Genomic DNA, 14825 nt, shown 5'->3' with positions numbered 1-14825 from the left:
TATTTGATTTGTACTGTCAATCAGTTCCACCATTCATTAAAATTATTGAGTTGATTTAAATATTAAAGCATATGTGATGATTGTATACCAATTGTTAGTAAGAATAGAATTTTGCTTGGAGATTAGGTTGATCTAGTTATAATTGAGTCTTGAATTTAGTGCTAATCTTCCTGGATTCAAATAAAGTGAGCATTATGGGGTTATATAGTTCTTACTTTTTGTAAAAGGCACTAAAATATTTTTTTTGCAGAGACAAATGTTATTGGCATTAAATTATTACATAAATTTGTACATGAATGAAGAACATGACACAGACATAGAGGCTATGACTGGCATTGAATTCCTCTTTGATTTGATAGAAGATACAGAAATATTTTCCATGTGGCCATTTCTTATACAGACTCAAAAGTAAAATATAAAGTCATGACAGGGCGCCTGGGTGGCTCAGTGGGTTAAGCCGCTGCCTTCGGCTCAGGTCATGATCTCAGGGTCCTGGGATCGAGTCCCGCATCGGGCTCTCTGCTCAGCAGGGAGCCTGCTTCCTTCTCTCTCTCTCTGCCTGCCTCTCAGTGTACTTGTAATTTCTCTCTGTCAAATAAATAAATGAAATCTTTAAAAAAATAAAAAAAATAAAGTCATGACAGAAAGTTGTGATCCAATAAAATTGTTGTTAGAAAAAAACAAAAATTTAAGTTCTGTTGAGATAATCTCAAATTCCTTCTCCAACAATACTGCCCAGTCCCAGCAGTCTCATGAATATACCCTTCCTCCCTCTTCATTGAGTTTCCTGTCAACTCTTTAAATGCAACAGCCCTAGCTGACCCTGGACCAAATCCACCCAACTAACCAGCTCCTAGATCCCCGACTAACAGAAATTACAAGATAATAAATGTTTGTGTTTAAAAGCTGTAAGTTTTATGGTAATCTGTTACACAATTGTAGACAACCAGCATGCAGATAAAGGAAATATTATCAGATGCAAATGAGCAAATTTCTGTAATGTATATCTTTAAGGAAAAGCACAACATTTTATTCTCTGGACTGCAGGTTGGCTCAGTCAGCAGAGCATACCACTATTGAACTTGGGATTATGAGTTTGGGCCCCATGTTGGGTGTGGAGATTAGTTAAAAATAAAATTTTCAAAAAAGAAAACAAATTAATTAAAAATAAAATAAAATAAAAATTTTATTCTCATTACTAAATCACTGTTATGACCAAATGGGCCTAACATCTAGACTCCCATAATGTAATTCTGTGGAGTCATTAAATGAATCAACAAAACTAGCTTTGAAATGATCATTTTGTGCCTGATGCATGTGCCTGTGGTATATCTATATATGTTTGTATACACTATAAAAATTATAATATTGAAACAGTCTCACTCTATTTTCTCTGCAGAATATTGTTGGTGCCAAGCACAATACCTGGCACAAATTATGAGCACATTTTATAATGTTACATTGAATTTAATGGAAGTTGATAATAATGCTGACACTTATCAAGAATATAAAAATTTGTATTTTATGTTTGCTGGAGGGAAACATGGCATAGTTCAGTGATTCTTAAATTTCTATACACAGCAGAATCTATTAAAGAGCTTGTTTAGAACTCATATTTTTAAAAAAAGAAGAATTTATAGTCTCAAACCCAAGGCCCACGGATTTATTTTAATACGTTGGAGGGAGCCACATGACTTGTATTTTTAACAAGTACCTTTAGGTGATTCTGATATAGATAGTCAGCATTTAGTATTGTATTTTGGACATGAGCTTAAGTATAGCTCAGATGTTAGCAAGTCCCCTTTAATATCCAAACAAAATGCCTCAAGCTCTCATCGTCTCTACTGTGGAAATTTGTCACCATACTCCAGCCTCCAGTATTTCCAATGGTTTCTTAAATATGATACCAAAAGCCCAAGAAAAAAACAGACAAATTTAAAATTCACCAAATTTAAAAATGTTTGAGAAAATGAAAAGACAACCCACAGAATAGGAGAAAGATTTACAAATCATATATTCAATAAGGGTCTAGAATCCAGAATTCTTACAACTCAATGACAGAAAGACAAATACCCCAATTTAAAATGGGCAAAAGATCGGAATAGACACTTCTCCAGCAGCCAATAAGCATATGAAATAATATTCAAAATCATTAGTCACAGGGAAAATGCAAATCAAAACCACACTATCACTTCACACCCACTAGGATGGCTATAACCAAAAGAACAGACAAAAAAGAAGTGTTGGTGAGGAAGAAGTTGCAATCCTCATACAGTGCTGGTAGTAATGGAAAATGGTGCATACACTTTGAAAAACAGTTTCAGAGTTTCCCAAAAAATTAAATAAAGAAGTACTATATGACCCAGAAATTGCACTCCTGGAACATACCTGAAATAATTGAATTATTTCAATTCAGATGTTCAAACAAAAACTTGTTGAATTATTTCAACAATTAATAAAAACTAATTGAATTATTTCAATTCAGATGTTCAAACAAAAACTTGTAAACAAATATTTGTAACAACATTCACAATAGCCAAAAGGTGGAAACAACCTAAATATCCATCAACAGATAAGTGGATAAACACAAGGTGGTATATCCATACAATGGAACATTATTCAGTCATGTAAATAAATGAAGTAATGATTAATTCATAATACATCATAAATGGAAACATTATACTAAATGAAAAAATCCAGACACAGACACCCCTACATTGTTTGATTCCATTTATATGAAATGTCCAGAATAAGATAATTTATAGCAGCAGAAAGTAGATTTATAGTAGGGGCTGGGGGATATGGGGATAAGAAGTGACTACTAATGGATATAGAGTTCCTCCTCGGAGTGATGAAAATGTTCTGGAATTACATATCGATGATCAATGCACAACTTTGTGAGCATAGCAAAAAAATCACTGAATTGTACACTTTAAAATAATTTTCACAGTATGTGAATTATATCTCAGTAAAACTAAAAACTAAAAAGTAAAACTTTTCTTTAAAACTTTTCATTTAGGGGCCTCTGGGTGGCTCAATTGGTTAAGTATCTGCCTTCAGCTCTGGTCATGATCCCAGGATCTTGGGATCAAGCCCGTCTTGAGCTCTGTGGTGAATAATGTGGTGAGGAATGTGGTGAGGAGCCTGCTCCTCTCTTTTCCTCTCCCTCTGCCTGCCACTCTGCCTACTTGAGCTCTCTCTCTCTCTTTCTCTCTATCAAATAAATAAAATCTTTTTTAAAAAAACTTTTCGTTTAATAAAGTTCCATTTTAATTGGGCATTCCACATGAAAATTAATAAAAACGTTTCAAGTATTGAAATGAGTATTTCAGACTATAAGGCACATCACTACAGTTGTGTTTTGAGAGAAAGCATTTGTTAATATGAGAGCTAGTATCAAAGCTTTCTCCTTTCTTCATTCCAAATTTTATCAGGTATCATTTAGTTGGGTACAAAAAAAATCTGACCAGAAGTGATATAAATAGCAATATTTAATTATTTTTCATAACTAGAATTCTGGAATCAAGCTGTTTCAGAGCTGATTTTGGACTTCAGTGATTTCACAGTACTACTGCTAGGTTGATATCACTTCAATTCACTTGGCTGTTCTATTGTAATAAAAAGATTATTGCCACAGCTCCAAATACCACATTCTTACACCAATATCTGAAACATGGCAAAAGGAAAAAAGGAATTTTTTCTAAGTTCTCACCCTTTTTTGAAGGGGGGATAATAAACTTTCCCAGGAAACCCCCATCAGACTTCTTTCACTTGCAAGAATTAGGTAACAAGCCTACACTTCCACCAATCACTAGCAAAGCAAAGGGTAACTTAAAACAATCATGATCCATTCCCTGGGGCTGGGAATGAATTTAGGGTTCTATGTTGGCAAATAAGTTGAAAATGCCTGCCACAGGGCAGTCGAAATACTTTGCCACAATATCATTGGTCTCAGAAGGGCACAATAATTCTTAATAACTCTGATTACTGACTTCCTGCCACTTTACAAGAAATTCTGTGTTGAGGCACCTGGGTAGCTCAGTGGGTTAAGCCGCTGCCTTCGGCTCAGGTCATGATCCCAGGGTCTGGGATCCAGTCCCGCATTGGTCTCTCTGCCTAGTGGGGAGCCTGCTTCTCCCCGTCTCTCTTTCTCTGCCTGCCTCTCTGCCAACTTGTGATCTCTGTCTGTCAAATAAATAAATATTTTTTTAAAAAACAGAAAGAAATTCTATGTTGTTGGAGGAAAAAAAGCAAAACAAACAAAAAAAATTGCTCTACATAGATGCCCCAAGTGTTTGAAGACTAAAACTGATTTCTTTCCATAAAAATTACTACTGATTTTCCCTGATTATTCTAATTTTTATTGACCTCTCCTTCCTGATTTCCTTCAGCATGAATAACCTCTACTGAGGGGTGAATCCAAACATTGTGGGGAACTTAGTTTATATATAATTTGGGGAACTATATTTAAGAAACTTAATATACAGTTAAGTTTAAAAGTGAACAATTGTTTAGAGTTAGGAAATAAATCACAACAAATTACACCTTTCAAGTTACTGACAAATACCACAAGCATTGAAAAAAAATCAAGAAAAATAACAAATTTTATTACTTATCTGCCTGACATATTCATTTTTTGGATGCATAATATTGATCATATCTTCATAAGAGTAATATTTTATAAGTCTTATTGTCTAGAGAGGGAATAGAAATTAATCTTTCTTTTACACAGTTGATCCTACTTGGTGGCTTTTCTAATATTACTAATAAATATGCATAAACATGTGACATCATACAGATGCATTCACTATTTATAATAGTGTTATAGATTAAGTTCCCTGCAAACAGAAATTGTGATAAATTATATTTCATATAATTTCCCAAAAATGAAAAGGAACATATGATCCTTTTATAATAAAATTATCAAGAACATTCCTGATAGGAAAGAACACTTGACTAGACTCTGGTGACAACTAAATCTTCTGCTAATAATTTTATATATTTAATGTTTTTCAGACTTTTGCATAAACAGGCTTCTGGTTTCATACATTTCAAATCTTGCTTATTCTTTATTTCCTTCATATTTTGTATTTCCAGTGCCCAGAGCTATAGGTCCTGTTCATATCACAACACACCTCCAACTTTGCATCTTTATGCTGTAGGCATAGGAGGGGATAGGAGTACTCCTGCAAACTACTCTTATCCTGGGGCAGCTAGTAATGACTATAAATAAAAGTAACTGTGAACCACATAGATAAATCCTCCTAAAGCCAAACTAAAAAATTTCCAACTCAACTTCCTCTTAGCCAGATCCTTAATGTGCTTGCAGCTGCTTCAGTCCCAATCTATATGAGCCAAATGAAGGTGGGGGAAAAAGGTGAAATGTGGAAATGGCTTTGGAACTGAGTAATAGGTAGAGTCTCGATGAGTTTTGAGGTGCATACTAGAAAAAGCCTAGATTTTGCCTCGATTGCACTGTAGATACCATTGATAGAAATATAGGCATTAAGGGCAATTCTAGTTAAGAATCAGAAGGAAAAGAGGAGAGCTATACAACACTCTTATAATCTTAGAGATATACATATAGCATCATGAACAAAAAGGTTGGTAGAAATGTGAATAGTGAATGCTAAAGTTATTTCTATTGAATCTCAGGTAGAAACGAGGAACATGCTATTGGAAACTCAAGGAAAAGTGATCTTTGTTATAGAGTGGTAAAGAACTTGGACAAATTGCAGTCTAGTGTTTTTTAGAAAGTATAATTTGTAAGTAATGAACTTGGATATTTAGCTGAGAAGATTTGTATGCAATTTGTTGAAGGCCTGCCTTGGTTTCTTCTTGATACTTACAGTAAGTTGTGAGAAAAGAGAGAATATTTGAAGAAAAGATTATTATGGAAAAAGGAACCCAAACCTGAAGATCTAGAAAATTCTCAACCTATTCATATTGCAAAAATGAGAAAGCATGTTATGAAGAAAACATCAAGGGTATGGCAGAACAACTATTTGCTAAACAGATTATACTGTATTACTTAAGGAGTCAATCAACCAACCATTTCAGAAGAAACTGGAAATAGAGAAAGAGTTATACCAGTAGAAATGCTGCCATCATGGCCTGAAGGGGACTGGAAGAAGGCTGTCAGACTTCTGGGATTCTCCAGGATGGTCCAATAGAGCTATCTGCCTGCGAATGGGCTTTATCTTTCAAGTAAAAGGAAGAATTACCCTGAAAGCAGTTCAGAGGTCAGTGGGGCTGCTATTGCTACTGTGGGCACAGGGGACCCAAGTCTGGGAACAGAGCCTTCTCCTCCATTCCAGAGACATCAGGCAAACACCCAGAGTTGAGGGAGTAGGGCCACCTTCCAGAGCCAAGGAAGGGAGACTGTCACATTGCTGGACCAGGAGGTAGAGCATCAAAGTCAAAGATCATTCTTGAGCCTTAAAACCCAATGTCAACCTATAATCAGTTTCTTGTTTTAAATTTCTTCCTTTTTGGAATGGGAATGCCTGTGCCACTGATGTATTCTGGAAGCAGATAATTTTCTAGTTTCATATGATCACAGCTGGAGAGAACTTAGGTTCAGAATGCATGAAACCTGGAGTCTCACCAATATCTGATTTAGATGAGATTTAGATAAGACTTTGTAATTTGAGTGGATGTTGAAATAAGTTAAGGCTTTTGTGGATGTTGGGATGAGCTGAATGTAATTTGTATGTGGTAAGGACGTGAATTTGTGGGGGGGGACTAGAGGGCAGAGTATTATGGATTGAATTGTGTCTCCCCTAAATTCCTGTGTTGAAGTCTTAACTCCCCGTGACTGAGAATGTGACTGTATTTGGAGATAAGGTCTTTAAAAAGTGATTAAATAAAAATGAGGTTCTATGGTTGGAATATATGATTGGTATCTTTATAAAAAGAAGAAATTAAGACAAAGACACATACTATATGAAAACACAGGGTGAAGATGGCTATCTCCAAGCAAAGGAGAGAGGCCTCAGAAGAAACCAATCTTGCTGACACTTTGATCTAGGACTTCCATACTCCAGAATTGTGAGAAAATAAATTTCTGTTTAAGTTACCAGTCTGTGGTACTTTTTAATGGCAACCCTAGGAAACTATCCCCCTAGGACCTTGCAAAGGACCCCTTCCAATAAGGGTCTCTGAAGCCAAAGTTTTATTAGTTTTGTGATATACAATCTCTATATCTCACAATTTATCACTTAATTTCCCTCTATCTTATATCATTCATTAACTATTCTATCCAATTCTCCTGTAAATGCCTCAAGGACATGGACAGTTTTCTGAGTTTTCAATATCCACCCCATGCTTACCTTACCCCTCTTATGTCCCAAGAGAAGACTGAACACAGGAGACTTTTAACAGTTAACTTTTACTGATTTACTCACCACACCTACATGTCATGTCACCTGGAATTCTTAAAGGATTATTGAAGAGAAAGCATTTGCCAACTCCCTAAGATTAACTTCTTCTCTGAAGTTATGGTTATTGTAGTACAGATTTTTCACATAATACTTTTGTTAAAAGCCAGTGTAATTTTAGTATACTGGTGAATACTATCATAGGCTGAAATTATGATATATAAATGTTAAATACCAGGTATCAAATAAATATCTATTAACAACTAAAAATAAGAAAACTAATTTATATCCAGGACCCATATAAATGTCATGAAAAGAGAACTAAGGTAAGTGACCAACTGAGTGTTGATAACCATTAACTTCATGTTTGTTGAAGCCAGGGCCTACTCCAATTAATAAATTGTTAATACAGTTTCCCAAGAGTATTATACCCCTCTACCCCCATCTTGGAATCATAATCTGAAAAGTGTCTTTACATATGCAAAATCTTAGTTTCACTTTTTCATATTTGCAATTCTGGTAAATATGTATAAATAAAAATTGTATTTAGAAAGTAAACTCATGCCTGTTTAAATCTAAAAATATCTATATATATCCTAAATTCTAAACATCTGTAATGTATTGCTCCAAATTCTGTTCTTTCTATGATAGACTCTTAAAATTGGTTTGATTTCTATTTGCTATTCTTTTTTTTAAGGACTTTATTTATTTAACAGACAGAGACAACAAGTAGGCATAGAGGCAGGCAGAGAAAGAGATGGGGGAAGCAGGCTCTTAAAATTAATTTAATTATTTTCCTGATTAATAATGTAATGGGCTTTACTCTCCTAATTCATTAAAAGAAAATACCCAGGGCTGGGAAACACAATAACTGTTATTTTCATAATGATTTACATGGTTCTCCTGATTGTTTCCTAGGTGTTGTCTTGAAAATGAGGTTTAGGATATCTAAATCCATATTCAAATTTCTGACTTTTGAAGGCAATCCGCAGACAGACATTCGTATCAATCAATAAAATCCCACAATCGAGCAAGCCAGTCCTTTTCTTTTTTTTTTAATTTTTATTTCTTTTCAGTGTAACAGTATTCATTATTTTTGTACCACACCAGTGCTCCATGCAATCCGTGCCCTCTATAATACCCACCACCTGGTTCCCCAACCTCCCACGCCCCGCCCCTTCAAAACCCTCAGATTGTTTTTCAGAGTCCATAGTCTCTCATGGTTCACCTCCCCTTCCAATTTCCCTCAACTCCCTTCTACTCTCCATCTCCCCTTGTCCTCCATGCTATTTGCCAGTCCTTTTCTTAAATGAAACCTTTGTTTTACCTGTCAGGTATATGGAAAAATGTTAGATATGGCCCTGGAAAAAGAGTGATAAAATCCCAGCAGGTCACATCCAGGAGGAGGAACAAAAAATTAAGTAAGTCTTATATTATCTAAGGTTTTACAATGTGAGGAAAATTAAAACTAAGTATTATAAAGTAAGAAAAAAGCTGTTGAATTGGATTTTCAAAAATCATGAACAAGAATGAAATAAATGTACAATGAAGATATTTTAGTCAATGGGAAGTAGAATGTTTAAAGCATACCTATGTAAACTACCTATTTTCAGTTATGGGTCAATGTTTTGTATGTAATAAAATATTAGGGTTATTGGGCATCTTGACAAAATGGTTATAGTAGTACATGTTGCTTGTTTATTTAACCAAAAACATATAACTGTTAATGGTTTCAGCTAATAACCTTACAAAGCAAAAAGCCTTGCTTCTCTTTAACCTGCCATACTGAAGGCTAAAAATGTGTTTTATAAAGGGCTTCTGCCTTGATTATCATCATCATTATATAAAAGGGTAGATAATGAATGTATTTTCTAAGTTGGGCTCCACGATATGAAATGCTGAAATAATAAATTATACTTTCATAAAATCATAAGACAAATAAAATAGATAGGTGTTTGAATTGTCCAACCAAAGTCTGGTTATTGACTAGAGTCCCATTAATTAAATATGCATTCTGACTTTAAAAATAATATGTGCTAATTATAGAAAATTGAGAAAACAGAAACATTTAAAACTAATACTCCATATACAGCTGTATCTCATTTTTTCTCAAACATTGCATATCTTACACATCTCTCCATGTACTTCATAATTTTTTGCAAACATCGTTTTCAGTGTTTTATTTTAATGGCAAATTACAATAATGAGCTAAAGAAAAGGTTACACTTCAAAATATATTAGACATATTTAAAACTAAATATTCTATGTCAAGAAAGAATATATGTAAGCAGAGTCTGTTATATGTTTATTGGACAACACTACATTTTTTAAAAAAATTATCTGTTTTAGTGCTTCATTTACTTGCTTTCTCATTTATAAAAATGAATAACCATGCCTGAATAAATATGTCTAAAACACATAAAGAAAGTATGTCATTAATACTTTCTTAGAAGAACTTTTAATTCAGACTTCCCCTAATTGATAATTGTCGTTTCTGGTTAAATTGATGTAAACATACAATAATTCAAATACTTAGCCACAAGACTTTTTAACACCCTAAATTATGTCTTCCCTAATTAAGGAACTCATTAAGCTAAAGTTTAAGGTAGCATATATTCTCAGCACTTCTCTGAACTTAGGTCAGTCACTTGGTTTCATTTTTAGGCAGTGTCTATTCTGAGATTTTCCAGACCATTTTTAAATGTTATTAAAAGACTGTGACAAATTAGTGAACTGCTCGTGAACCTGTCCAAAGTCTTTACCAATAATTAAGAAAAATATCCTACTTTGTTCTCGATGTGGTTTCCTTAGAATAGGGAATAGTGAAAATCTTGAGATTATTTTTAACACATCCATTTCTAAAGAGAGAGAAAGAACAGGTGGCTTAAAGAAAGAATTTTAACTTATGAAAGTGACTAAATCTTTCTAAATCCATAAATAGTATCCAGTCCTCCAGTTGTTCAATTCTTAAAGTTTAAGTGCTTTTGGCTATAAAAATATTGCATCTAATAATTTTGAAGTATGCTTTCAGTAATGCATTTTTTATTTAAAAATGTCTTAACATTGAGAATGTCATTGTGAATTATGGAACTTTTCTATATTTAATTTTATTTGGTGCCATGGGCTATGAGGAAAAGATTTTAGTGAACTAAGGGCTAATAATAACTTCACTTTAACCTTAATTATTTTTCTTTATTTCTTTGTTCTTTTTTTATTAGCTAATCATAATTGAGTGCCCTTTAAATCAGGACACCAATGACACTTTGTTTCCAATTAACAGTAAAAACCTTCTTTGATCCTTTGACTTTTTTATGGGATAAATTTATATTTTCCAGACTAACATGCATGACAACATAATTCTCTATACTCATTAATATTCAACTTTGCTGCTTTAATGAGAGAAACCAGGAGAAATGTAATGTCATCTGCTTATCTAAACCATTAGTAACTTTTGTTAATATAAAGAAACCAAAAATGTTTTTTGAATAATAAAGCCAACATCAATTGAGCACTTGCTATATGTCAGACAGCATTCTAAGTGTCCATTATGTAGGAACTCATTTAATACTCAAAAAAGCCTTATGAAACAGGAACTACAGACTAGTGAACACAAATAAATACATTTAACCTACTTTTAGATTTAGTCTTTTATTTATTCCTTGGTTCTATGTTACCACTAAAATGAAACTCTGAAAGAGAACAAACTGGTTCTCTCTTTTGTGACCTGGCTGAGCAAGAGGCACCATCATTGGAGTCAACATTTGCCACAAGGATGGAAAGTTTTGGCTCAAAGATCCCAAGATCTAGAACATCTACCTGAGACTGCTAGACAAACTGTACATGTTTCTGGCCAGACAAACCAAATCCACCTTTTACCAAATTGTGTTAAAGAGGTTGGTCATGAGTCTCACTAACTGGCCTCCTTTGCCCTTTTACTGGATGATCCAGAAGATGAAGCTGCCTGGTCCAGAAGACAAAACATCTGTGGTTGTAAGGACTATAATCCATGATGTGCGTGTCCAGGAGAAGCCCAATCTGAAGGTATACGTACTGCTGGTGGGAAGCCATGCCCAGAGGAGCATCCTCAAAGCTAGGGGCAAGATCCTCACCTTTGATCAATTGACCTTGGACTCCCCCCAGGGCTATGGCACCGTCTTGCTCTCCGGTCCACACAAAGGCCAAGAGTATACAGGAATTTTGGCAAGGCCCCAGGAACACTGCCCAACCACACCAAACTCCACCTGCCACAGAGGGGCAGGAAATTAGGCTGTGCCAAAGGACACAGGGCCAGCCTAGACTACAGAAACTAACCCCAGATCCTGGCTTCTTATTAAAAAGATTTTAGATACTGAAAAAAAAAAAAAAGGGAAAAGAACAAACTGAGGGTTGCCAGAGAGGAGTGGGGGTGGGGGTTGGGTGAAATAGATGAAGGGGATTAAGAGGTATAATCTTCCAGTTATAAAATAAATAAAACATGGGGATATAATGTACAGCATAGGGAATATAGTCAACATAGGGAATATTGTAACAACTTTGTATGGTGACAGATGGTAACTAAACTTACTGTGGTAACCATTCTATAATGTACATAAATATCAAGTCACTAGGTTGTACACCTGAAATTAATACATTGTTTTGCAATTATTTTTCAATGAAAAAAGAAACTCTGAAAATGATGCTTAAAACTAATATTTAATGACATGGAAAAGTGCATATGCTCTAATGCTTAAACTCCATATACAGTGTTATATTGGTTCTATTTTACACAGATATATATTCCTGTATATATAAAGAGAAGTTCACCAAATATGCATAGTGTTCCCTCCAGATAATGGAATTTCAGGTGGGTTTTCATTTTCTTCTTTGTATATTCTGTATGATTTGAACCCAGGCAGCACCCACAAATTTAGTCTGACAATAGAATATTAACAAAAATCACATGAAGAGGCACCTGAGTGGCTGTCAGTTCAGCATCTGGATGGCTGTCATTTAAACATCTGCCTTTGGCTCAGGTCATGATCCCAGAGTCCTGAGATGGAGTCCCTTGTGGAGGGCAGCGGCCAGGGGGGAGGAGGGAGTGTGTCGGTTCCTGCTCAGTCAGGAGTCTGCTTCTGTTTCTCCCTCTCTCCCTCACCCCACTTGCACATGTGCTTGCTCTCTCTCTCACACACAAATAAATAAATAAATAAATCACATGAAGGTTGTGGACTTGACTGATAGAAAAATGTATTGTACATTAGTGATTAATACTCCAAGACAGAAGGACTAGGTTATAAGAATTGTCGGTCTAGTTTCAGCTGATATTCTGGTGATCTGGAAGCTGTATTTGGTCCATAATAAAATGTGCAGGAGACAACATAAACGTTTTCCTTTGTTCTAATGAACCAAATGATCATATACATAAACCTTATTGGTCCATTTCCTAGTCTTCTAAAATTAGATTGAAGTATCCAATGCTAAGGATACAAAAATAAAATCAAAGCATACTTTTTAACTTTATCCTATATAAATCCAAAGAGGTCCGTTTAGTTCTGATCCACATTTTAAAGGATTTAAATGAAGTGTAATGAATTTGAAAGGGGTTAATTATATCTTTATGAGAATGTATACATTCACTAAAAATATTAATTTGAAAACATGATCATAGGGACGCCTGAGGGGCTCAGTCAGTTAAGTATCTGCCTTGGGCTCATGTCATGATCCTGGGGTCCTGGGATCAAGGCCTCATCCATCAGGTTCCCTGTTCACCAGGGAACCTGCTAGCATCCTTCTCCCTCTCCCTCTGCCCTTCCCCCTAGCCTGTTCTCTCTCTTTCCGTCTTTTTATCTCAAAATAAATAATTAAGATCTTTAAAAATTTTGACCATGTATAGCAATGGCAACATATTTAAGCTGATATAGAGAGCTGCCTATGCAAAGATTTCTGAAAGTATGACACCCTAGGTCATGTGTATCAGATTCATCTATAGTACTTGTTTAAAATGCAGAATGCTAATAAAATAAAAACAAAATGCAGAATTCTGGATCCCTGTCCCAAACTAATTGAATCAAAATCTCTGGGAGTGGGAGGCATATTATATGAATTTTCTTTTTTTTTTAAGATTTTATTTATTTATTTGATAGACAGAGATCACAAGTAGACAGAGAGGCAGGCAGAGAGAGAGAGAGGAGGAAGCAGGCTCCCTGCAGAGCAGAGAGCCAGATGTGGGGCTCGATCCCAGGACCCTGGGATCATGACCTGAGCTGAAGGCAGAGGCTTAACCCACTGAGCCACCCAGGTGCCTCTATATGAATTTTCAATAAGCTCCCTAAATGATGTTAAAGTACACTAAAGTTTTATAATCTCTATCCTAGAAGTAATATTTTATCTCTGACAATGAGATATTGTTTATTTTCACAATAAACATAAGAACCATAATAGAGTATGCAGTTGTATTGCAAAGCTCAAAATTAAGGACTCAATTTTCCCTAAAGAAGAGAGTGCTGAGGGTGAACACCTCCCATTATGCCTCTTGTGGTAACTTTAACTAATGCTTCTTGAATCTGGTTGATTCTCAGAATTTCCTGGCAAGATTTTAAAAGCACAGATTCTAAGGCTCCACATTTCACCTACTGAATCAGAATCTCTGAGAACAGGATTTGGGAATCTAATTTTTTAAACTCCAGGAGATTTTGATGATCAACTATGTTTAGAAACCACTAGTTTAGATTACATGGTAGGCCAAGGGTTTCATTCTGAACTAGTTTTCCTCTTTACCTAGAAGTTCATCTTTCTAGGCCCCAGAGTCTGCCCTAGAATGAAACTGATATTTTTCATTTTATTTTGTTTTTTGGGGAACTTGATGAAAATACTGTTCACTTTGACATCTTGTAGAATCTAGTTCATGGGTGTAGCAATGTATCATTTGATCTACTGACACTGATTTCTGCTAACTGCATTGTACAAATAAACTGTGGCCCATCAGTTGACTAAACATTAACAGCCAATATCAGTGATCTGCCGTGAGTGGCTTATCTGTGCGTAAAACCAAAGGACTGAAAATTTAAAACTAATTTGATTAAGTTTATTTCCCACCCAATTGAGAGTTAGGATCGAATCTCATGAACCTTAATTATAATAAAATATTCTATGATTCTTTTTCTTAATAAGTGAAATTATCTGAAAACTGACAATTCCTTCAAATTAGGGAAATTCAAAAATGGTTATACAAGAAGCCTTTAGTAAATATGCCTAACCACTGCCTGGTTCTTTACAGTTTTGTTTTTGTTGTTGTTGTTGTGTGTTTGTTTGTTTGTTTGTTTGTTTTAAGTAGGCTCCAGGCCCAGTGTGGAACTCAACATGGGGCTTGAATTCATGACCCTGAGCTGAGGGGTGCCTGGGTATCCTCATTTGGTTGGGCATCTGCCTTCAGCTCAAGTCAATATCCCAGGGTCCTTTGATTGAGCC

The 14825-nt window shown here is 35.1% G+C and overlaps 1 pseudogene; it reads left to right on the top strand.

Moving 5' to 3' along the window:
- Nucleotides 1–11689, top strand: part of LOC131821054 (large ribosomal subunit protein eL18-like) — a 74176-nt pseudogene extending 62487 nt beyond the window's left edge.
- The last annotated feature ends 3136 nt before the right edge of the window (nucleotides 11690–14825 follow it).

The sequence above is a fragment of the Mustela lutreola genome, chromosome X (assembly GCF_030435805.1).
Source record: "Mustela lutreola isolate mMusLut2 chromosome X, mMusLut2.pri, whole genome shotgun sequence".
Classification (NCBI taxonomy): domain Eukaryota; kingdom Metazoa; phylum Chordata; class Mammalia; order Carnivora; family Mustelidae; genus Mustela; species Mustela lutreola.
This window is presented reverse-complemented; position numbering and strand designations above follow the sequence as displayed.